The sequence below is a fragment of the Carcharodon carcharias genome, chromosome 14 (genome assembly GCF_017639515.1).
Source record: "Carcharodon carcharias isolate sCarCar2 chromosome 14, sCarCar2.pri, whole genome shotgun sequence".
Lineage (NCBI taxonomy): Eukaryota > Metazoa > Chordata > Chondrichthyes > Lamniformes > Lamnidae > Carcharodon > Carcharodon carcharias.
This window is the reverse complement of record NC_054480.1, coordinates 117,475,407-117,501,959: the sequence shown is the minus strand read 5'-3', so window position 1 is coordinate 117,501,959 and position 26,553 is coordinate 117,475,407. Positions and strand designations below refer to the sequence as shown.

General features: G+C 45.9%; 1 protein-coding gene across 4 annotated transcripts in view; it reads right to left on the bottom strand.

The window, feature by feature from the left end:
- Positions 1-23,343, bottom strand: part of LOC121287483 (ceramide synthase 2-like) — a 62,691-nt gene extending 39,348 nt beyond the window's left edge. For 2 of the 4 annotated variants that reach the window (XM_041205409.1, XM_041205413.1), the window contains exon 1: positions 23,163-23,343. The gene's annotated coding sequence lies outside the window, so the exon portion shown is untranslated. Of the gene's footprint in view, positions 1-1,180; positions 1,252-23,158 lie in introns of all 4 variants that reach the window. The other 2 variants (XM_041205408.1, XM_041205410.1) reach the window with 2 other exon arrangements.
- Positions 23,344-26,553: the final 3,210 nt, after the last annotated feature.

Below are 26,553 nucleotides of genomic sequence, written 5' to 3'. Positions count from 1 at the left end.
TCATGTTAAAAGTGCTATATAAATGCAAGTTGTTGTGTGGCTTTGCTACTCACTGCATAAACCCAAATTAGGGGCAGGCAGGGAGGTAAGCAACTAATTGCCGATGTTTACTATGCCAGTTGGGATTTTGTTGTGAGTCATGAGCTGGGACGATGCTGGATACCCAGACACCATTTTTAAAAAATAAAATAAAATAGGATCTTGCAAAGGAGCAAATTTACACTGGGGGTGGGTTGTGGGTGGGGAGATACAGGACAATTTACAGGGAGGGAAGATGAAGGAGGTGGGAAAAATAAAAAAGGATCTTGTGGCTTGTTCAGGCTCCAGTTGAAAATCAGAGCCAATGATTGGAATATCTTGGTTGAAAAGCCAATCTGGGCAGGTCACCATTCTTGCAATTTTGTTATTTTCTCATTAAAGAGAGGCACTTGTTCAAGATCAGTGGGAGTGCAGGCTTAGGCAAAGTCCATCTAAAAATAATGCCTTTCAGATTATATATGCTCACACTACCTGATCGCACATGCAGTATTTTATGTTTATTCACATTAAAATCCCTATGTCATCTCAGCCAATCCACATTATTGATCAAAGTTTCTGAGGATAGTCAAATCTTCGTTATACTTATTAACTTCTGACAAAGCTTTGTACTGAGCAGGTTTATTACTACAATTCCATATGATTCATAGTTATTGTAACTAGCAGGGGTCCCTGTGGAATCATACTGGTCACTGTATCCCAGGCAGGGCTTGTATGAAGCTTCATTTCAAAATACAGAGTACACAAAGGGGGCTTAATTCAATAACCCTTACAATAAAAATTGAACAAAACAATCCCTCAAATAATCCCAAAGCCAAATGAGCAAGGACAAGCAGCTGAGATCTCATTTATTGCCATTTCAGAAAACCTCGCTAATTAAAAGGCTCTTTAAACTCTGGCCTCTTGCAGCCAGAACCGGCGGATGCAACTGGCATCCATCACCATTCGATTCAAATGAAATGTTCCTCGCCCTTCACAGTAGTTGACAAAAAAAAGAGACTGGAAACTGTTGGGAGTGAGGGGAGAGAAAGTAAACTGAACTTGGGATATTTCCCTCCAAAATTGGATTCTGAAAGTACTGTTAAGTGGACAGAATATTCCTTCATCAAATCAATTATTAAATGTAAAATCAGAGAGTGCTAACCTTCATTTCTCCTTTTCTTTGCTCCCACCTCTTCTGTAGATGTCCTCATCAGATTTCTGAGTTCTCCTTCACTAATTAGTAAAAACAATGGGGGTAAATGTAGCTTGTTGGAGGTGGGGAAAGGTCTAAACACACTCTCAGGGGTTGGAAGATTAGGACAAAATGTGCTAGAATCAAACTGGACAAATACTAGGGCATATCAGGGTGGGGTTGTATCTTTGTTGCTAATAAAACTGTTATAGCTTGGATTTACTACCACCTCAATCATCTCCCATCAATTTAACAATGGGCATTCTGTTTAAACAGTATGGTCACCGCTGCTGTTGCTGCCATTGGTTCATCATAATGATGGTGGTTGCAATGTTTGCTTATTTAAAATTCAGAGTGCCTAAATTATGGAGCTAGCTTGAGGTGTTAATGAGCTAAACAGGAACTCTTTCTTGAAGGGGATGTTATCCAGGGCAAAGATTACATTAATCCAGCACCTGCGTCTCTGACATCAACTACACAAACGTCCAAACTAATAACTCAATAAAGTAGTCAAGACTTGTTTCTGAAATTCAAAAGCCTACATGGGAAGGCAGAGTTCAGGAAAGTCACCAAAGTTTAAAAGAGAAATAAAAAGTTAGGAGGAAATGATTTTAGACAACACCAAGCTTAAGTACCAAAAACCCACAGAAAATAGCTTTGTTGAACACCTCAATACCTACTGTATATATTACAGCAAAGCACAAACCTCAAAAGGACAAAATCAGTAAAGAACATGGTTATTTTACATTTTGTCTACACCAAAATCATTTTGCAGAACTTGAGATTATGCTCTGTATCCTTAACTCAACCTAGTCCCATTTGCCCATCACCCCTGTGTTCACTGACCTACATTGCTCCTGGTCCAGCAATGCCTCAATTTAAACATTTTCAACCTTGCTTTCAAATCCCTTCATGGCCTTACCCCTTCTCACCTCTAATCTTCTCCAGCCCTACAATCCTCCCAGATCCCTGCACTCCTCCAATTCATGAGCAACTCTTGAACATCTTGATTTTACTCATTCCAACATTGGTAGCTGTGCCTTCAGCTGCATAGGCCTCAAGCTCTGGAATTTCCTTCCTAAACCTCTCCACCTCTACTCTCTCCTTCTTTATTGTGTTTCTTAAAACCCAGGTCTCTGACCCAGCTTTGGTCACCTGTCCCAATATTTTGTGTTTCAGTGTAAAGTGTTTTTCAATAACACTGCTTTGAAACATTTTGGGAACCATTTTAATGAGTAATAGGTGCTATTTAAATATAAGTTTTGTGGAGTCACTCGACTGTTGGTATTTTAGACCTAATTTTTTAAGCTAATGGAACTGAACCCTTTGTTACATTCCCTCCCATTATGCTTCCACCACAACCAATTTCCTATCAATTACCAAAAAGAAAATTGTGAATCTGAGCAACTGTTGATATCACAAAGCTTGTGTGTCTTGCAGAGATCTCAAAATAGACAGGAACCTTGAAACCCCAGGGCTTTTTCCACTCTACACCAAGTGTTCCATCTACCAAATGCATGAAGGGACCAGCGTTAGTGCGAGAGAATAAAAATTGTTCTGAGTTTTGATAGCAACATCAGCATCAGTTAAGGCTCCCTCTCGACTGTCTCATTAAAAGTTTCCAGGTTAAACATGGTAATGGGTTAGGTACAATGTAAGGTTTCCTCTGCAAGGCCCCAAGGATGTACCTCAGCTCCAACCTCAAAGGGACAATACTACTACTCTTGGAAATCTATTCTCACACCAGCTGTCTTGCGGCATCTGAATTAAGTTGCAAATTTGTGCCAAGGTCTTATGGCCACTTGGAACTTTGTTGAAATTTGCCACTCATTAGTAGGACCCTCAGAGCAAGTATACAGGGAGGGCACTTTACAGCCTTCCAGACTTAACATCGCTTTCAGCAACTTCAGACCATGAACCCTTTCCTCCATCTTTATCCCCTTTTAATACAATTTTTTAAAAAATCATTTCTTATTTACTATTTTCCCCCCAACCCCCACCCCTCCTGCCGACTCCTCCTAACAGGGCCATCGGTCACTTGTTTTTATGTTTTGCCTTCACAGAGCACTGACATTTGTTCTGCCTATAACACATTCTGCTATCTTACCTATATGACACGATCAGCACTTCTTTAGGCTTTAACACTACCATTAACACTCCCTTTGCCATGTGTCCATGACATCTTTGGCAATCTCTCCTGAGCTCCCACCTATCCCTGACCTTGTATTTGGCTCCACCTGCTCCACCCCCCTTTAAACAGTATAAAATCCAACATATTTCTACTTCTCTTTAGCTCTGAAGAACAGTCATACAGACTTGAAACATTAATTCTGTTTCTCTCCCCACAGAAGTTGCCAGACCTGCAGTTTTTCTTGCATTTTCTGTTTCTATTTCAGATTTCCAGCATCCGCAATATTTTGCTTTTACACAGGGAAGACTTCCATTCCAACAGTTTGGGTTGGGATATTTGGTGCCTAAGCATCTGCGCACCTCATGTTTGATCAGGACTGAAGCTTTGCATATGAAATCAGTGAGCATGAAGTTGTCTCACAAATGCTTTTCTCAAAATTCATTTTTATGGGATGTGGGCGTCGATGGCTAAGTTAGCATTTATTGCCCCATCCCTAATTTCCCTTGAGGAGGTGGTGGTGAGCTACCTTCTTGAACTGCTGCAGTCCATCTGGTATATGTACACCCACAGTGCTTTTAGGGAGAGAGTTCCAGGGATTTTGACCCAGCAGTAGTGAAGCAACGGCGATATATTTCCAAGTCAGAATGGTGAATGGCTTGGAGGGGAGCTTCCAGGTGGTGTTCCCATCTGTCTGCTGCCCTTGTCCTTTATGATGGTAGTGGTCGTGGGTTTGGAAAGTGCTGCCTAAGGAGCCTTGATGAGTTTCTGCAGTGCATCTTGTAGATGGTACGCACTGCTGCTACTGTGCGTCGGTGATGGAAGGAGCAGATGTTTGTGGATGGGGTGTCAATCAAGTGGGCTGCTTTGTCCTGGATGGTATCAAGCTTCTTGAATGTTGTTGGAGCTGCACTCATCCAGGCAAGTGGAGAGTATTCCATCACACTCCTGACGTAGATGGTGGACAGACTTTGGGAGTCAGGAGGGGAGTTACAGCCACATGATTCCTAGTCTCTGACCTGCTCTTGTAGCCACATATTTATATGGCTAGTCCAGTTCAGTTTCTGATCAATGGTAACCCCCAGGATGTTGATAGTGGGGAATTCAGCAATGGTAATGCCATGGAACATCAAGGGACGAAGGTTAGATTCTCTCTTGTTGGAGATGGTCTTTGCCTGGCACTTGTGTGGCGTGAATGTTACTTGCCACTTGTTCAACCAAGCCTTGTTATTGTCCAAGTCTTGCTGCATTTGGACATGGACTACTTCAGTATCTGAGGAGTCACGAATAGTACATTGTACAATCATCAGCAAACATCCCCACTTCTGACCTTATGATGGAAGGAAGGTCATTGATGAAGCAGCCGAAGATGGTTGGACTTGGACACTATCCTGAGGAACTCCTGCAGTGATCTCCTGGAACTGAGATGATTGACCTCCAACAATCACAACCATCTTCTTTTGTGCTAGGTATGACTCCAGCCAGCAGAAAGATCCCACCCCCAACACCAGCACCACCACCACCACCCACCCCCCCCCCAGTTTTTCTTGATGCTACATTTGGTCAGATGCTGCCTTGCTATCAAGGGCAGTCACTCTCACCTCAACTCTGGAATTCAGCTCTTTTGTCCCTGAGATAGTGGATGCATTGACTATAATATTCCAAAATTCCCTGGATTCTGGAAAGGTTCCAGTGGATTGGAAAAATAGTAATATAACACCCTTATTCAAAATGGGTAGGAGGCAGAAAGTAGGAAATTATAGACCAGTTAGTTTAACATCTGTCATTGGGAAATTGTTGGAATCCATTATTAAAGAAGTAGTAATGGGGCATTTGGAAAGTCAAAATGCAATCCACCAGAATCAGCATGGTTTTATGAAGAGTAAATTGTGTTTGACTAATTTGCTAGAGTTCTTTGAAGGTGTGACAAGCAAAGTGAATAATGGAAATCCTGTAGATATAATATATCTGGACTTGCAGAAGGCCTTTTATAAGGTGCCGCACAAAAGATTAATACACAAGATAAGACCACGCAGAGTTAGGGGTAATATATTAGCTTGGATAGAGGATTGGCTAACCAGAAAGCAGAAAGTTGGGATAAATGGGTCTTTTTCTGGATGGCAAGCTGTAACTAGTGGGGTGCCACAGGGTTCGGTCCTTGGGCCCCAACTATTAACAATCTATATTAATGACTTGGATTCAGGGATAGAAGTTACTATAGCTAAATTTGCAGATGACACCAAAATAGGTGGAAAAGTAAGTTGCAATCAAGAAATAAGAAATTTACAAATGGATATGGACAGGTTAGGTGAATGGACCAAAATTTGGCAAATGGAGTTTAACGTGGATAAGCGTGAGGTTATCCATTTTGGTCAGAAGAATAAAGAGGCGACTTATTATTTAAATGGAGAGAAACTTCAGAATGCTTCAGTGCAGAGAGATCTGGGTGTCCTCGTGCATGAATCGCTGAAAACTAGTATACAGGTGTAGCAGGTAATAAAGAAGGCAAATGGAATTTTGGCATTTATTGCTAAATGAATAGAGTATAAAAATAGGGAAGTGTTACTGCAACTGTATAAGGCACTGGTGAGACCGCACCTGGAGTACTGTGCACAGTTTTGGTCCCCTTACATGAGGAAGGATGTATCTGCATTAGAGGCTGTTCAGAGGAGGTTCACTAGATTGACTCCAGAGATGCGGGGCTTGTCTTATGAGGAGAGATTGAACAGTTTAGGCCTATACTCGCCAGAGCTTAGAAGGATGAAAAGAGATCTAATTGAGGTATATAAGATTCTAAAGGGGATAGACAAAGTAGAGGTGGAGCAGATGTTTCCCCTTGTGGGGCATTCTAGAATGAGAGGACATAAGTTTTAGGCTAAAGGGTGGTAGATTTAAACCAGAGATGAGGAGGAATTACTTTTCTCAAAGGGTTGTGAATCTGTGGAATTCACTACCTCAGAGTGCAGTGCATGCCGGGATGCTGAATAAATTTGAGGAGATAGACAGATTTTTAATTAGTAACAGGTTGAAAGGTTATGGGGAGAGGGTAGGAAATTGGAGTCGAGGCCGATATGACATCATCCACGATTGTATTGAATGAAGAGGCAGGCTCGAGGGGCTGAATTGCCTACTCCTGCTCCTAGTTCTTATGTTGTCCATGTTTGAACCAAGGCTGAGTGCCCTGGCAGAGCCCAGACTGAGCATCACTGAGAAGGTTATTGCGAAGCAAGTACCACTTGATAGCACTGTTGATGACCCTTCCATCACTTTATTGATGATAGAGAGTAGACTGATGGCAAGGTAATTGGCCGGGTTGGATTTGGGCAATTTTCCACATTGCCAGTAGATGCCTGTGTTGTAGCCATACCGGAACAGCCTCGCTAGAGGCACGGCAAGTTCTGGAGCACAAGTCTTCAGTACTATTGCCGGAATATTGTCAGGGCCCATAGCCCTGACTTCAGCTGTTTTTTGATATCACACGGAGTGAATTGAATCGGTTAAAGACTGGCATCTGTGATGCTGGGGACATCCAGAGGATGCAGAGATGGATCACTCGGAACATCTGGTTGAAGGTTGTTGTGAATGCACCAATGTGCTGGGCTCCTCCATCATTGAGGATGGGGATATTTGTGGAGCCTCCTCCTCCAGTGAGTTGTTTAATTGTCCACCACCATTCACAACTGGATGTGGCAGGACTGCAGAGCTTAGGTCTGACCCGTTGGTTGTGGAATTGCTTTGCTCTATTACTTGCTTCTTATTCTGTTTGGCACGCAAGTAGTCCTGTGTTGTAGCTTCACCAGGTTGACACCTCATTTTTAGGTATGCCTGATGCTGCTCCTGGCATGCCCTCCTGCATTCTTCATTGAACCAGGGTTGATTCCCTGGTTTGGTGATAATGATAGAGTGGGGGATATGCTGGGCCATAAATTACAGATTGTGGTTGAGTGCAATTCTGCTGCTGCAGATGGCCCACAGCGCCTCATGAATGCACAATCTTGAGTTGCTAGATCCATTTGAAATCCACCCCACGGTGGTCGTGCCACACAACACGGTGGAGCGTATCCTTAATGTGAAGATGGGATTCCGTCTCCCAAGGACCGTGCGGTGACCACTCCTACCGATACTGTTATGGACAGATGCATCTGCGACAGTCAGGTTGGTGAGGATGAGGTCAAGTATGTTTTTCCCTCTTGTTGGTTCCCTCACCACCTGCCACAGACCCAGTCCAGCAGCTATGTCCTTTAGGACTCTGCCAGCTCAGCGTGTGGGGGTGCTACTGAGACAATCTTGGTGATGGACATTGAAGTCCCCCACGTACAGTACATTCTGTGTCCTTGCCACCCGCAGTGCGTCCTCTAAGTGGTGTTCAACATGGAGGAGTACTGATTCATCAGCTGATGGGGGGCAGTACGTGGTTTCTTTTGACCTTATGCCATGAGACTTTATGTGGTCCAGAGTCGATGTTGAGGACTCCCAGGGCAGCTCCCTCCTGACTGTATATCACTGTGCCGCTACCTCTGCTGGGCAGGACAAACCTAGGGATGGCGATGGTGGTGTCTGGGACATTATCTATAAGGTATGATTCCATGGGAAGACTATGTCAGGCTGTTGCTTTCCCAATTTTGGCACAAGCTCCCAGATGTTAGTAAGGAGGACTTTGCAGAGTCGACAGGGCAGTGTTTACTGTTGTCATTTCTGATGTCTAGGCCTGTCCAGTTTCCTTCCTTTTTATTGACTTTTTTAAGTGGTTTGATACAAATGAGTGGCTTGCTAGGCCAATGGTTTCAGATTATTTTAATTCCAGATTTTTTTTATTGAATTCAAATTCCACCATCTGCCTTAGTGGGATTCAAACCCAGATCCCCAGCACATTACCCTGTCCAGTGACAATACCGCTACACCACCACTTCTCCCAGATGTTTATTGTGCTCATATTACTTTTCCCTCCATTATTTTGAGAGGGGTGTTTTTTTTAAATAAGCTTAACAAAAAGTAAGGCAGGGAGGGTTGAGGTACATTAAATCTTCACGATCGTACCTCTCTTTATTTCTACACTGGAGCTGGATTCTGTCATGTTACGGTGGAGATTCCCACAGCCCCAGTTTTACTATTGCAGATTGGTTCAAGATGAGCTGGTTTGGTTTTGGCTGCATTCACTCTTTAATTTCAAAATTAAATGCAAGTTTATAGCACCGGATTTAACCAGCTATCCATCAGCAGCAACTGTTATGCAAAACCTTGCCCAAAAATATTTCATTGAGCTGTGAAGCATTTTGAGACAGACTGAAGATAAGCACATAAAATATAGGAACAGGTGTAGGCCATTCAGCCCCTCGAGCCTGCTCCACCATTCAATAAGATCGTGGCTGATCATCTTGCGTCTCGCTTTCCACATTCCCATCTAACACCAATAACCTTTGATTCCCTTGCCTATGTACTTCCACCTACAAAAATATTCAATAACCCCTCCTCCACCACCTTCTGAGGTAGAGAATTCCAAAGTCACACAACCCTCAGAAAAAATTTCTCTTCATCTCTGTCCTAAAAGGGTGACCCCTAATTTTAAAACTGTGCCCCCTGGTTCTGGATTCTCTGACAAGAGGAAACATCCTTTCGACATTCACCTTGTCAAGGCCATTCAGGATCTTGTATACCTCAATCAAAACACCCCTCACTCTTCTAAACTCCAGTGGAAACAAGCCCAGTCTGTCCAACCTTTCCTCATAAGACAACCCACTCATTCCAGGTATCAATCGAGTAAACCTCCTTTGAACCACATACATTCTTCCTTAAATAAGGAGACCAAAACTGCACACAGGATTCAAGGTGCGGGTCTCACCAATGTCCTATGTAACTGAAGCATAACATCCTTACTTTTAAGTTCAATCCTTCTCGTAATAGAGGATACATTCCAATAGCCTTCTTGATTACTTGCTGTACCTGCATACTAACTTTTTGTGACTCATGTACTAGAACACCTAGATCCCTCTGCACCTCAGAATTATGCAGCCGTTCTCCATTTAAATAATACTCTGCTTTTTTGTTCTTCCTGCCAAAGTGAACAACTTCACATTTTCTCACATTAAACTCCATTTGCCAGATCTTTGCCCACTCACTCAATGTCTATATCCATCTGCAACCTCATGTCCACTTCACAACATACTTCCCTACCTATCTTTGTGTCATCTGCAAATTTAGCTATCATGTCTTCACTCCCACCATCTAAATCATTGATATAAATTGTAAAAGGTTGAGGCCCCAGTACAGAGCCCTGTGGTAACATCACCACCTACAAATTCCCCTCCAACTCACTCACGATTCTGACTTGGAACTATATTACCATTCCTTCACTGTCACTGGGTCAACATCTTGGAACTTCCTCCCTACAGCACTGTGGGTGTACCTACACCACATGGGCTGCAGCAGTTCAAGGCAGTGACTCACCACCAGCTTCTGAAGGGCAATTGAGGATGGACAATAAATGCTGGCCTTGCTAGCATTGCCTACATCCATCAATACATAAATAAAAATCATTTCCCTCCCCCAAACCCAACTGAATATTCACACTATCTACTAGGCACTCATATGTCCTGCTGTTCTTAGTCAGAAAAGTTTAATCTTCTCAATTATCAAGAAACAAACAGGAACATTGTCAGGGTATTTTAAAGATTACAGACTTCAACAGGACAATTATTGGTATATTGAGGTGTCTTGGTAGTTTTCCAGCTCACTGGGATCTTGCTGCTTCTGGGCAGTTATCATAACCATGTGCTGGAATGCCAAGGGTACATGAAGATCAAACAAAACCCTGTTCATCAGCCCATGGTACCTACAGGATTCCCTCTCTTCCCTCCCTTCAAACAAATGCCACTTGCCTTGGCTCAGTGGTAGCACCTCTCTGAATCAAAAGATCATCGATTCAAACCCTCACTCCAGAGACTTGAGCACATATCTGAGTTTTCACTCCACTCTTGAAGGTACTGTCTATAGGATGAGATGTTAAATCAAAGCCCTGACTGCTCTCTTAGATAGATATAAAAGGTTCCATAGCATTCTTCCAAGAGGATTGGGCATTCTCCTAATACCTGGGTCAATATTTATCCACCAATTATCACAGAAAGATTATCTTGTTATCTATGTTATTGCTGTTAGTGAAATATTGCAGTGTGCAAATTGACTGCTCTGTCTACAACAGTGACTGCACTTCCAAAAGCACTTTGAACTATCAAGAGATTGTGAAAGGTGCTATATAAATGCAAGTTCTATTTGGGACAAACCCCATTTTACTTTCTCTTGCCAGCTAAAATGAGAAACAATTTCCTGCTACTTTATTTGAAATCAAAGAGTGGCCAATAAAATTGGAAGGACCTAATGGAAGACAGAACAGACCCTGAAACACACAGTAAAAGAAACACTGACATTGCTGCACTGAGGACCGTCTCTGCTTCGATTATCTGAAATCTCCAGGCTATGTGCTTCTTCCTCCCTGCATCCTCAGTGTTGACATCAAGACGCTTGCACCGACTTCTGCGCTAGATTCTTGAATAACAAGGAAATCAAAGACTATTAGGGTAGGCTGTGATGTGGAGCTGGGGCCAAGATCAGATCAGCTACAATCTTACTGAATGACAGAGCAGGCTCAAGGGGCCAAATGGCTTACTCTAGCTGCATGTTCATATGTTGCTCAGTTGTTCCAAGAACCTCAAGGTTGGTAAATTCCTCTGCTCCATTAGTCTCAGCTACCAACTAGAATCTGCAGGTGTTTAAAACCAAAGCTGGGCGTCACCTAATCATTTTTGCCTGATTTACTACCTCCTCATGCTACCTCTTTTCAAACTTGTGGGACTTGTCTCTTGCCAGATTTTCTTACAACACTCGCATCAGGACAACAGGATCTGACTACAATGGAATAGGAGGGGCTGTGGAACAGAATATTTTTGAAACGCAATCCCTGTAGCCACAGTTAAAAGCTGAACAATTTAGAAAGGTCTTAATCTTAATTGATTGTTATTTTTGCATAACATACATTCTCCATGCTGTTTACTCAGTCTCAGTGTTGCCTCCTTTTCTTTTAACAGTGTTGTACATAAATCTCTCAAAGACTACCATTCTCTTGCTAAAAATAAACTTGCAGACATTAGTAATGGTCAATTATGCAAAGCCACTGGCTAACCAGGAAAGATCAGAGGTACCCATTTGCTGCTAACTTAGTGGATCAGGCACTTAGTGGATCAGGCATTGAGCAACCACTAGTCACACCCAACCAACCTTACAGGTAGGTAACACAATGAGTGGGAAAATTGTCAGACTATAATCAGTGGGGAAACAAAAGGACTAACTGGAGAAAATGATAATTAGATACAGCTCATCTTTCCCAACAGCTTCTCTGCAACTTGGCTTGCCACTCGTACACCTTATAACATTTGAAGCACTTGCTCGTGAGAACTATAAACAGTGAGCAAAACTCCAGAGCAGGATCTTTAACCACGAACAGTGAACATGAAACAATTCTAAAATTCTCAACAAAAACAGAATTACCTGGAAAAACTCAGCAGGTCTGGCAGCATCGGCGGAGAAGAAAAGAGTTGACGTTTCGAGCCCTCATGACCCTTCGACAGAACTCAAGTTTTACTTCTAACCAAGTTTTTGGTCACCTCTCCTTATGGCTTGGTGCCAAATTGCCTCGTGATTTTTACTTTGTTAAAGATGCTACATCATGTCCACTCACTCAGCACTGAAGTTTCAGACTCCTTGATGTGCTCGCCCTGTTATTTTTCTAACTTGGGATGTTGATAATCCAGGTGGAAGCCTTCATTGTTTACCCCACATTTCTATGATAAAATGATGGACTTTCTCCTTGAATTACTGCAGGTTAATGGGAAAGTGGTTGTACTTTTCTTCTTCCTGATGGCCATTATCTATCATTTATATTGTGTAAATAATCCCTCTAACAGGTCAACCCAAACCTGGATGTTTCCCAGGTTCTTCTGTAGGCTGGCATGTGCTGCTTCAATATTAGAAGAGTTGCAAGTAGGGCGGAACATAGTGGAACAAACAGTCCCACTGCTGATCTTATGAAGGAGGGATGGTCATTGATAAGCATGGGACTTCAACTGATAACCTCTTGAGTCAAAGGCAAAGGCACAACCAATTCAGACAAGCTGACAGTTGCACTGTGTGCAGCCATATTTTTGTACCATGTACAGCCCGCACTGTGTAAAGAGGCCTCAAATCAACCTGTTTTAAGATGGACGACTAATGCACCATGGCAGTTTGAAAACTTGAATCCAGGTTTTAAAATTAAGGCCTGGTCACAGTCCTTAATTTTTCAGGATTTTACAATAGGCTGTTGCTTGTTTATCAGGTAATCCAACAGTGTTCAGATAGGAGAATTTGCATGCAGCTTTCGGTGAAGATTAATTACAGCACATGCTGCAGAGAGCAGAATCAGGCATGAATGTATTGGATGTACTGGAGACTGGGGAGCAGGAAATCTCCTGGAACTGAGGTTGGGCTTGCTTTACAGTTACTATCCTTTCTTAAATACGAAAAGGTTGTTGACGAACCCTTAGTAATGAACCTCCCTATGTCTCCACATCACATCACACAGAAGTGAATAGAAAGACAAGCTGCTTTCCAATTTACAGTTTTTTGTTTTACTGCTTTGAAAGCAATTATATATTTGAAAAAAGATATAATTGCATTAGAAGCTGTTCAAAGAAGGTTCACTCAACTCATTCCTGGGATGAAGGGCTTATTTTATGAAGAAAGGTTGAGCAGGTTAGGCCTAAATCCACTGGATTTAGAAGAAAGAGAGATAATCTTATTGAAAGATATAAAATCTTGAGAGCACTTGGTAGGGTGGATACTGGGAGGACGTTTCCTCTTGTAGGGGAAAAAGTTTAAGAATAAGAGATCTCACTTTTAAGACAGAGATAAGGAGAATTTATTTTCTCTGAAGGTAATTACAGTATGGAATTCTCTTCCCTAGAAGGTAGTGGAAGCTGGGTCATTAAATTTATTCCAGGCTGAGTTAGATAGATTTTTGTTAGACAAGGGAGTCAAGGGTTATGGGGGGCAGACTGGAAAGTGGAGCTGAGATCACAACCAGATCAGCCATGATCTTATTGAATGGTGGAGAAGATTCAAAGGGCTGAATAACCTACTCCTGCTCCTAAGTCCTCAAATTTATAGACCACCAAACAGAAAATAACCTGTCTGATCATCACAGGACCTCAGTTACTTCCTGTATGAGGGATATTTTAAGAGTCTAACTGAGTACAAGCTTTGCTCTATTATTTACTAAATGCATCAACTAAAGTTTTGTAGAACCAATCACTGTTTTGTGACCCTTGCTGGAGCGTGTAACTCTTTCATGTACAAACACGTTTCCATCTGTTCCTATTCAGATGAAGTTACATTGTTTCATAGTTTGCCATTGTGAGATTTGAACTCTTGATCTTGGGGTTACAAACCCAGTACCATAACCACTTGGCTATTTAGGCCAAGCATGCATCAACTAAATGGCAAGTCACCTAATGATTTCTCAAATATTGCCCTAGAATTACACAGAAATGACACAGGTGGCCATTGGGCCAAATACTTTTGTGTTTAACCTACACGCAAGCAGTACAGTACTCCGCTCATATGACCAACCTGTGCCCATATCTCTTCATTCCTCATCATCCACCATCTTTCTAACCTATTCTTAAATGTTGACAGTGTCTCTGCTTCAACCACTAACTCTGCTATTGCATTTCAGAGCCTCACAACTTTCTGTGATAATAAAATTGGCCTATCCTGCTCTCCTAGGTTTCCTGAATTTAACCTTATATCCATCCCCTCATTCCAACTATTGGAAACAGTCTGTCTCATCCTTTCATAATTCTTCCTAATTTTTCGAACTCTGCAGACTGCACTGAGCCCACACTGTACTCTCCCTATTGCCTTACTCCTTTCTTATCCTTTATTAATCCAGTGCTCTCAGATTGAATTTGCCTTTATTAATGATACATTCTACAACATTGCAGTTTCTTTAAGATTCCATTGTAGATTTAGAGTCTGAGTGGTAATTTCTCTTTCCACCTCAGTTAGCTCATTCACCTTCCAAAAACTGACCTTTCATATTTCAGTCTTAAACCTCACCATATTATAGTCACTACACCCAAGCCGCTCACCCACACTTAACTCCCTAGCCTCTGACTTTTTAAACTGGATCTAGCAATGTCTCTCTCCTTGGCACATGCACATCCTCAAGGAAGGAATACTTCTTACGTTTTAGGAATTCCATTTCCTTTACTCTGTTGATTCCCTATCTGCCGAAGACAAGTAGATTTATCATTATTGCAGCAAGATTTAAATAAACCAGCTCAGAGGGGACAGCAGCTCCTGGGCGATTCCATACAAATATTACCTGGGACTGCAGAGTGGAGGAAGTGGGTGTGGGGGCAATGGTGCAAATAGAGAAAGAGAGATACCTCCCTAAAAAAAGAAAAAAAAACATTGCTTAAATGGAGAGAGTATTAAAATCTAACTGCTTGTGAAAATTGAAGACAACAGACATGGTCATCTGTAGGAGGGCCTATGCATGGTATCTTTTAGAGTGGGAGGTCTGTTGCAGGCCCCACATTGTCTTGGTGGGACATTGCCTGGTTGCAATGATCAGGCCAGCCTATATAATTGAGGACAAAGTTCTGTTGCAACCTTTCATCAGCCTTCATAACCATCAGCTGACACACCATTCAAGGATTTTGTTGAGGTGGGACTTATGGAATGATGGCCCTTGCTTGCCATGTCACCGGGTGCTGTAAAGTAGGCTTATGGGGGTTTTCAATGACATAGAGGCACCACCCTTTACCTCACCTAACCATAAACATTCTACCAACGGGACCTGCGACTGCGCATATCTGGAGGTGGTTGTTCCAACTATCCACCACTTGCCGATAAAGTTGGTAGCTGCAGCCTGCCCCCAACAAACATCGGTCTGCAGGGGGAATACCAAGTTGGTGCTCCATGGGTCTTCAAACTGTACCACTGCAAAAGAATTGCACCCCCGCCCAACCCCCATCCATGACCACACCCCATTGGTTCCAAAGTTAGCATATTCAATCCCATTCGAAGCACTAAACACGAGGGGGTTAAATTTTATTGAGTTTCGGTGTAAAACAGGAGAGATTGATTCAACCACACTGCAGATTTGCATTGACTTCAATGGTATTGAAAATCTGGACTGAAGTATCTAAAGGAATCTTCATATCACTCACTTTACACTACCCAAAGTCAATATTATTCCCAAGGGCTGGCTGGACCTGTCCATGAGAAGCTGCATCGTCCACTGTGATTAAAAGTGGTTCTAAATTGTTGTTCTTCATTCAAGCAGAATGTGTTCCTATCCTACTGCAAGTTGTCACCTTGCCCACAGCCCTTCCTGCTCACAGCCCCTCCCTAGACACACTCTGACCTGTCTCCTCTCACCCAAGCTTCCCCTCCTTATCCTAACGTTCTCACCAACACTGGCTGTTGATAATTCCTTCTAATTTAAACCTTCTGGCATTGTCCAACTCTTTATCTTTTCCCTCATGGGGGGTGGGGATGAGATAATGCAGCACGTTCAGCACAGACCTGGCTGATTGCTCAGTATAGGAAACACATCAAGTGAGTGAAAGAATGAAGATAGGCCAAATAGCATTTCTCATCTGTAATTATCTCACAAAAGACAATGAATCAGCATCCAAACTGTGCACAATCGCCTTTTATAAACTGCGACAAACCCAACTGCACCGAGACGCCTTGGTTCGTCTGCTCGTCAACACTAAATTCTTTGTGTCTCCAACATTAAACAAAAGTGCCATCAATATTTTATGGGTCCCCGCATAGCTGGAGCACATCATGAATTATTGAATTAACAGTTTACCCCATTAAAAGATGCAATATCCACAAGCTGATTCCGTGACTCAAAAGTTATTTTTTTAATTCACTATTCAGTCTCGTGTCTGAAGCCTTCAGACTTATTCCATTCAACACAAAAAAATCAAACCTTCGCCATAAAATTACCTAATTTGTGTGATGCGTTCTAGCCAGTGATCAGAACTGTGGTCAAAAAGAAAAAACTGGGTTCATAAAGCAACTTACAACACTTAAAATTCAGTATTGATATAAATGTTTCTTAAAAGGTCTGCATTTATATAGTGACTTATCACATCCCTCAAAGGGCCTGCTGTTCAAAGATTCTTTGAAGTGATTTATGTAAACAAATGGAGCAGAGGCTGTTTGCACACAGCAAGGACTCAAATAATAAAATGAGTGCCCCGTTAATCTGCTTTTAATGGTCTTGGAAGGATCAATGAAGCCAAGACATCCGGAATCTTTAACATTCACCTGAATCACTGGAATAGGCAAGTGAGAACTTGTTTTAATGTCTCTGATAATGCAGAGCACCCCCCAGCACCGCAGAGGCCCCCACTGCCCCAACCCAACCAGCACTGCAGAGGCACCCCCCCACCACCACCCCCCCAACCCAACCCAACCAGCACTGCAGAGGCACCCCCCCCCAACCCAACCAGCACTGCAGAGGCACCCACCCCCCAATCCAACCCAACGAGCACTGCAGAGGCACCCCCCCCAACCCAACCCAACCAGCACTGCAGAGGCAACCCCCCCCCCCCCCAACCCAACCCAACAAGCACTGCAGTGACGCCCCCCACCCAACCCAACCAGCACTGCAGAGGCCCCCGCCCCCAACCCAACCCAACCAGCACTGCAGAGGCCCCCGCCCCCAAACCAACCCAACCAGCACTGCAGAGGGCCCCCCCCAACCCAATCCAACCAGCACTGCAGAGGCAACCCCCCAACCCAACCGGCACTGCAGAGGCCCCACCCCACAACCCAACCAGCAATGCAGAGGCCACCCCAACCCAACCAGCACTGCAGAGGCCCCTCCCCCCAACACAACCCAACCAGCACTGCAGAGGCCCCCCCAACCCAACCAGCACTGCAGAGGCCCCCCCAACCCAACCAGCACTGCAGAGGCCCCTCTCCCCCAACCCAACCCATCCAGCAATGCAGAGGCCACCCCAACCCAACCAGCACTGCAGAGGTCCCTCCCCCCCAACACAATCCAACCAGCACTGCAGAGGCCCCCACCAACCCAACCAGCACTGCAGAGGCCCCCTCAACCCAACCGGCACTGCAGAGGCCCCTGCCCCCAACCCAACCCGCACTGCAGAGGCACCTCCGCCCCCCCAATCCAACCCAACCAGCACTGCAGAGGCCACCCCCAACCCAACCAGCACTTCAGAGGTCCCTCCCCCCAACACAACCCAAACAGCACTGCAGAGGCCCCCCCCAACCCAACCAGCACTGCAGAGGACCCGCCCAACTCAACCCAACTAGCACTGCAGAGGACCCCCCTCAACCCAACCCAACCAGCACTGCAGAGGACCCCACCAACCCAACCCAACCAGCACTGCAGAGCCACCCCCCCAACCTAACCCAACCAGCACTGCAGAGGCCGCCCCCCCCACCACCAACCCAACCAGCATCGCAGAGGGCCCCCCCCACAACACAACCCAACCAGCACTGCAGAGGCCCCCCCTGCAACCCAAACCAACCAGCACTGCAGAGGCCCCCCCAACACCACCAGCACTTTAGAGCCCCCCCCCCCCAAACCAGCACTGCAGAACTCCCCCCGCCCAACTCAACCAGCACTGCAGAGGCCCCCCCACCAACCCAACCAGCACTGCAGAGGCACCCCCACCAACCCAACCCAACCAGCACTGCAGAGACGCCCCCCCCCCCACCCAACCCAATCCAACCAGCACTGCAGAGGCCCCCGCCCCCAACCAGCACTGCAGATGTCCCCCCCCACCCCCCCGCAACCCAACACAACCGGCACTGCAGAGGCCCCCCCGAATCCAACCCAACCAGCACTGCAGAGGCCCCCCCCAACCCAACCCAACCAGCACTGCAGAGGCCCCCCCCAACCCAACCCAACCAGCACTACAGAGGCACCCCCCAACCCAACCAGCACTGCAGAGCACAGCCCCCTCCACCCAGCACTGCAGAGTGCAGCCCTCCCCCACCCCCCCCCACCCAGCACCGCAGAGTGCATCCCCCCACCCCCCCGCACTGCACAGGGCACCCACCCCCCACCAGCACTGCAGAACTCACACCCCCCCCTGCACTGCAGAGCCCCATCAGTAACTTGTGTCAATCTCGACACTGGAGGCTGTGCTTCAATGCCTGATTCTGAGGCCCAAGCTCTCCACCTAGACACTGCTAACCAGCCAGGAACCAGTGGTAACAGGCCTGCTCACACATGCAAACAGCGCATAATCCAGAATCTCAGTGTCGAAAGGCACACAACACAATCCACATTAGGTGTGTAATGTATTCCAGAAAGGTCTCTTATATCTTTTAGTTCAGCATGTTCCAAAGGCCGCACAAAGAATTCATTCTGATGAAGAGTCATTCGGACTGGAAACATTAACTGTGTTCCTCTCCGCAGATGCTATCAGACCTGCTGAGTTTTTCCAGCTATTTTTATCTTTGTTTCAAAGAATTCATTATCAGGACACTAATTGTCTGTTAAAGATTCCAATTTTTGAATGAAACAATGATTGGACAGTCTCAGCAAGAAATTGCTTTTGATTTGCAAGGTGCCTGACATTGAAGAGAAATATTCACAGTAGTTTATAGAGCACAAGGGATTGGGGGTAGTAAACTGCTATGGACTGAGAATTGCTTAACAGACAGAACAAAAAGAGTAGGAATAAATGGGTCAATCTTGCGTTGGCAGGCTGTGATTGGAGGCTGTGGGGTACCACAAGGATCAGTGCTGGGGCCACAGCTGTTCATAATCTATATAAATGATTTGGAGGTGGGGACCAAATGTAATATTTCCACATTTGCTGATGACACAAAATTAAGTGGGAACGTAAGTTGTGAGGAGGATGCAAGAAGGCTTCAAGTGATTTGAACAGGCTAAATGAACAGGCAAGAGCATGGCATATGGAATGTAATGTGAATAAATGTGAAATTATCCACTTGGTAGAAAAACCAGAAAGGCAGAGTATTTCCTTAAATGGTGAGAGGTTGGTGAGAAGTGTTGATGTCCAAAGGGACTGGGGTGTCCTTGTTCTTGAGTCACTAAATCAAGCATGCAGGTGCAGCAAGTAATTAGGAAGGCAAACGGTACGTTGAGCTTCATTGCAAGGGAGTTTGAGTACAGGAGTAAAGATGCTTGGCCTAAATAGCCAAGTGGTTATGGTACTGGGTTTGTAACCCCAAGATCAAGAGTTCAAATCTCACAATGGTAAACTATGAAACAATGTAACTTCATCTGAATAGGAACAGATGGAAACGTGTTTGTACTCGAAAGAGTTACATCTTCTACACCCGGTGCGGATGGGGGTCGGGAAGGAGGAGGACCTGCTCCTGGGCCTGGCCAAGTTGGCCATTAACAGGTCCAGGCAGCGGGCGATCGACGGGGGAGTCCTGCCCGATTGTTTGTCCCTCTTCCGCGGCTACGTTCGCTGCCAGATGTCCCTGGAGAGGGAGCACGCGGTGTCTGCTGACACGCTCGAGGCCTTCCGTGCTCGGTGGGCACCGCGGGGACTGGGGTGTTTTGTTGACCCCTTTAATCACATTTTGATTTAAAGTTTGTAACGTTCCTTTAAACTTTGTCCTTGGTTTTACAGCTGACCTGATTTAGGGGCTGTGCCTGATTTATCCCAATTTTGTTGATTTAGTTTAATTGTTTTCATTTTAAAAGATTATCAAGAGTTCAAATCTCACAATGGCAAACTATGAAACAATGTAACTTCATCTGAAACAGTTGGAAACGGGTTTGTATTCGAAAGAGTTACAGGAGCAAAGATATCTTGCTGCAATTGTATAGAGCCTTGATGAGACCACATTGGAATATTGTATCCAGTTTTGGTCTCCTTATCTAAGAAAGGATGTATTTGCCATTGAGGTAATGCAACAGAGGTTCACCAGACTAATCCTTGGGATGGTGGGATTGTTTTACGAGGAGAGATTGTGGAAACTGGGTCTGCATTCTCTAGAGTTTCGAAGGATGAAAGGTGATCTCATTGAAAATTACAAAATTTTTACAGGGAGCGACAGGGTAGATGTGGATAGGATGTTTCGCATAGCTGGTGAGTCTAGAACTAAAGGGCACAGTCTCAGAAAAAGGGGTAGGCCATTTGAGACTAAGATGAGGAGGAGTTTCTTCAGAGGGTGGTGAATCTTTGGAAATCTCTATCCCAGAGGGCTGCGGAGTATGTTCAAGACAGAGATCGATCAATTTCTGGACACTAACATCATCAAGGAATATGGGGATAGTGGGGAAAAATGGTGTAGAGATAGCTGATCAGCCATGATCTGTTCGAATGGTACAGCAGCCTCAACAGGCCGAATGGCTTACTCCTATAATAAGATAAAAGCAAAATACTACGGATGCTGGAAATCTGAAACAAAAACAAAAAATGCTGGAAAAACTCAGCAGGTGTGACAGCATCTGTGGAGACAAAGACAGAGTTAACGTTTCGAGTCCGTATGATTCTTTGTCAGTGAAGAAGAGTCTTAAGAAGAGTCATACGGAATTGAAATGTTAACTATGTCTTTCCCTTCATAGATGCTGTCAGACCTGCTGAGTTTTTCCAGCATTTTTTGTTTTTGTAGCCTACTCCTATGTTTGATCTGGAGACCCCTAAATCCACCATTTCTGTTTGCCTGATAAGGAATTGTTTCTTTCTCTCTCTCTCTTCATGGACCCAAATTAAGAGAGTGGTTCAGAGTTTCAACCTCTCAAGAAGTTTTCAGAATACCGATGGAATTTAACAAACACATACCATACAGTTCATTAGAATATTGGTAAGCTTCCCAATGGAGCATTGGCCCTGCTAGTTATTTGGAGGTGAGTGGGAATAACATGGCTACCTGAACAGGCCCCATTGTATCAGCCAAGCAGGCAGGTCAATCATCAATGAGTGTCCTTTAGTCATACAGACTGACATGGATTACCTAGTCTATCAGACGAAAGACACTGGTTCAATCATCCCCTCCCACAAAAAATGATTCAAATGAGCAGCACATCACACTTAGGCAGACAAGCAAGTACCAGGAGCTCTGGGGCTGAAAGGGTTAAAAGTACAGGTTGCATGGGAAATTCATGAGTATAAAAATTTAAGGGCTGATTTAATGAAGTGCTTTTGATTAGTGGAGTTAACGGAGAAGAAGTTGATAGGGTAGCTGGAGAGAAACTCGACTTTCTAGCTGGAGTTCTTAAAACCAGAGCTAGGTCATTCAGGGATGTGCATTTCATACAAAGGTTTGTGAAAACTATCGGCTTGACCCAAAAAGCTGTCGAGGCTGGGGGGAAAATTGAAAACTTGAGTTGGATTTGTATCAAGTGTATTAGAAATTTGAAAAACTGAGATAGATTGGTCTTAGATATTAAAAGGCATGGGGCCAAGGCAGCGGCTATATCAAATTGAGATCTAGATGATCAAATTTAATGGTAGAACAGGCTCGAGGGGTTGAATGGCCATCTTCCATGTTCCTCATGAGAAGAACAGGTTGCTATAGCAAGGACATACAATATAAATCCCCTCATAGGTTGGTTCCACCCAATGGAGCAGATACCTGCCTCTTGACAGCCCAATCACGTGAGGTCCTGAGCCCTGGGTAGGAGGACGTATGCACACACCCAGCCTCCAAGCTACATCTTCCAGCAGCCATCATCCCGAGCCTCAGTGTTCCCTCATCACCAGATATCTGCCACCAGCAGGTTGGAAGGACCCATGTAGACAATCAGAGATCTCAGAAAAGTCCAAGACCAATGTCTTGGACTTTTAAAAAATTCTTTCACGTGACATGGGCATTGCTGGCTGGGCCAGCATTTATTGCCTATCCCCAATTACCATTGAGAAGGTGGTAGTGAGCCACTTTCTTGAACCACTGCAGTCCATGTGGTGTAGATACACTTAGTTAGGCCTACTCTTCATCCAGGTCTTCATACAAGAGGCTTTGGCCAGCTTGCCCCTCCAGGGTCAAGGCACAACCCCTCTTCCCTGAAACTGGATCTCTTATCTTTGCCACCTAACAGCATGGTTGTGGATATCTCATACAAGCTGAAGGAGGCACCCTCCATTTCCCCATGAGGATATCTTAAAGGAGAACAATTCCAACACATCATATACACAACCAGCTTAACCTGGATCACATCTGATCCTTCACAACCAGTCAAAAATTACTCAACAATCATTCATTCAACCTCCAGAATCAAAAGATCATTCAGCCCTCCGCATTGAGAATGTTCTAGATGAGAGGCAGAGGGACGGGGGATAAGAGGTGATCAGGAATGGTTTTTCTATCAATTTACCAGCCAGAAATCTTCTAACCAAAGGGACACCTTAAAATACACACATCAAACTCAGTGCTGAGTAGAGAGTTAATCCCCAGAATTTCAGGCAGCTAACCAGCTGCTTCACAATCACAAATAAAACTAAGTGAACAGACAACTGTAAATGTCCTCAGCCAAAACGAATAGGTCAGAAAAAGAAAATAATTAAGCAAAAACAAGTCCCTATTCTTCACTCCGTTCCTCTCTTGCCATCTCATTCTCCCTGCCCCATTCTCTGTGATGTGCTCATTTCCACTTTGTTGACCAATTCTAACACTCCTGCTTCTCTCCCTCTTCCTAACCACACCACCTCCCCCTCCTCTTCCCCACCGACCACACTCGCTCTAGCCCCTTTCAGTTCGTCAACAACTCGAAAAGTTGCGGTAATAATTTACGGCTTGAAGTTTCTCACCGACCTGCCGCTTGCAGCTGATGTGGGCTTCGACACAACAATTGATTTTTTAGAATTGCCAAGACGGGACCGGAGATGGCGGGATGAAGTCGAGCAGCTTCAGAGAGACGCGCTCAGAATGAGAATCCAGGTAGAGGAATCAGCCTGAACAGGACTGAGCTAAACTACAGCTGCCACCTAGTGCAAAACCTGCAACTACCGCAGATCGTCTAACAGGAGGTGGAGACTTCCAATTGATAATCTGTATATTTACACGGGCGGGGGACTAGAAACACCCAACACACACACACCTGGGACGGGAGAGAACACCATCACACACACACACACACACACCTGGCACTGGGGGAACACCATCACACACACAGCTGGGACTGAGGGTAACACCATCACACACCTAGAACTGAGGGGAACACCAACACACACCTGGCACTGGGGAAACACCAACACACACACACACCTGGGACTGGGGAGAATAGCAACACACACACACCTGGGACTGGGGAGAACACCAACATACACACACCTGGGACTGGGGAGAACACCAACACACACAAACCTAGGACTGGGGGAACACCCAACACACACACACACACGTGGCACTGGGGGGGGGAACACCAACATACCCACACATGCCACTGGGGGAACACCAGCACACACACACCTCGGATTGAGGGGAACACCAACACACACACACACACCTGGGACTGGGGGGAACACCCAACACACACACAGCTGGCACTGGGGAACACCCAACACACACACACATACCTGGGACTGGGGGAACACCATCACACACACACACACACACCTGGGACTGAGGGGTACACACACACACACACACACCTGGGACTGGGCGGAACACCCAACACCCCTGGTGGCACTGAGGGGAACACCAACATACACACTCATGCACTGTGGGAACACCCAACACACACACACAAACCTGGGACTGGGGGGAACACCATGACACACACACACCTGGGATTCCGGGAACACCCAACACACAGACACACACACACACACACACACACACACACCTGGCACTGGGGGGGGACACCATCACACACACAGGCCTGGGACTGGGGGGAACACCGACACACACACACCTGGGACTGGGGGAATACCAACACATACACACCTGGGACTGGGGGGAACACCATCGCACGCACACACACACACACACACCTGGGACTGGGGGAACACCATCACACACACAGCTGGGACTGGGGGAACACCATCACACACACACCTGGGACTGGGGGAATACCAACACACACACACACCTGAGACTGGGGGGAACACCATCGCACGCACACACACACCTGGGACTGGGGGAACACCATCACACACACACACCTGGGCCTGGGGGAACACCATCTCACACACACCTGGGACTGGGGTGAGCACCAACACACTCACACCTGGGACTGGGGGGAACACCATCACACTCACACCTGGGACTGGGGGGAACACCATCACACACACACCTGGGACTGGGGGAACACCATCACACACACGCCTGGGACTTGGGGGAACACCATCACACACACACACACCTGGGACTGGGGGAACACCAACATACACACACACACACACCTGGGACTGGGGGGAACACCATCACACACACACACCTAGGACTGGGGGGAAACACCATCACACACACACCTGGGACTGGGGGAACACCATCACACACACACACACACACACACACCTGGGACTGGGGGGAACACCATCACACACACACACCTAGGACTGGGGGGAAACACCATCACACACACACCTGGGACTGGGGGAACACCATCACACACACACACACACACACACACACACACCTGGGACTGGGGGGGAACACCATCACACACACAGGCCTGGAACTGGGGGGAACACCGACTCACACACACCTGGGACTGGGGGAATACCAACACACATACACCTGGGACTGGGGGAAACACCATCACATGCACACCTGGGACTGGGGGGAACACCATCACACACACCTGGGACTGGAGGGAACACCATCACATGCACACCTGGGACTGGGGGGAACACCATCACACACACATCTAGGACTGAGGGGAACACCATCACACACACACACCTAGGACTGGGGGGAACACCATCATACACACACACCTAGGACTGGGGGGAAACACCATCACACACACACCTGGGACGGGGGGGAACACCATCACACACACACCTGGGACTGGGGGAACACCATCACACACACACCTGGGACTGGGGAAACACCATCACACACACACACACACACACCTGGCACTGGGGGGGGGACACCATCACACACACAGGCCTGGAACTGGGGGGAACACCGACTCACACACACCTGGGACTGGGGGAATACCAACACACATACACCTGGGACTGGGGGAAACACCAACATACTCATACCTTGGACTGGGGGGAACACCATCACACACACAGCTGGGACTGGGGGAACACCATCACACACACACCTGGGACTGGGGGAATACCAACACACACACACCTGAGACTGGGGGGAACACCATCGCACGCGCACACACACACACACACACACCTGGGACTGGGGGAACACCATCCCACGCACACACCTGGGCCTGGGGGAACACCATCTCACACACACCTGGGACTGGGGTGAGCACCAACACACTCACACCTGGGACGGGGGGGAACACCATCACACTCACACCTGGGACTGGGGGGAACACCATCACACACACACCTGGGACTGGGGGAACACCATCACACACACACCTGGGACTGGGGGGAACACCATAACACACACACCTGCAACTGGGGGGAACACCATCTCACACACACACACACCTGGGACTGGGGGAACACCGACACACACACACACCTGGGACTAGGGGGAACACCATCACACACACACCTGGGACTGGGGGGTAAACACACACACCTGAGTTTTGATGGAGGTATAGAAAACCATGAAGAGTCTGGCCAGAGTAGCGAGGGAGAAACTGTTCCCAGTCGTGAATGGATCAAGAATGAAAGGACACAGATTTAAAGAATTAGTAAAAGAAGCAAAAGAGATATGAAGAGAAACTTTTATTTCAGGGTGAGTGGCTAGGTTTAGAATGCAGTGGAATGTGGTAGATGCAGCTTCAATTGAAGCATTCAAGATGGTATTAGACAGCTAGCTGAAAAGGAAGAATATGCAGGGTGACGGGGAGATGGCGGGGTAATGGTACTAGATGAATTGTTCATTCGGAGGGCACAGTGCAGATGTGATGGGCCAAATGGCCTCGTTCTGCACTGTAACAATTATGTGATTCTGTTATTCAATGTCCACGAGCATCCACTTTGTTGCCCAGTTATAATGAGCAGAAACACCGCGCTCATTCTCCCCTAGCCTGTGGTATTGAGAGCAGTTG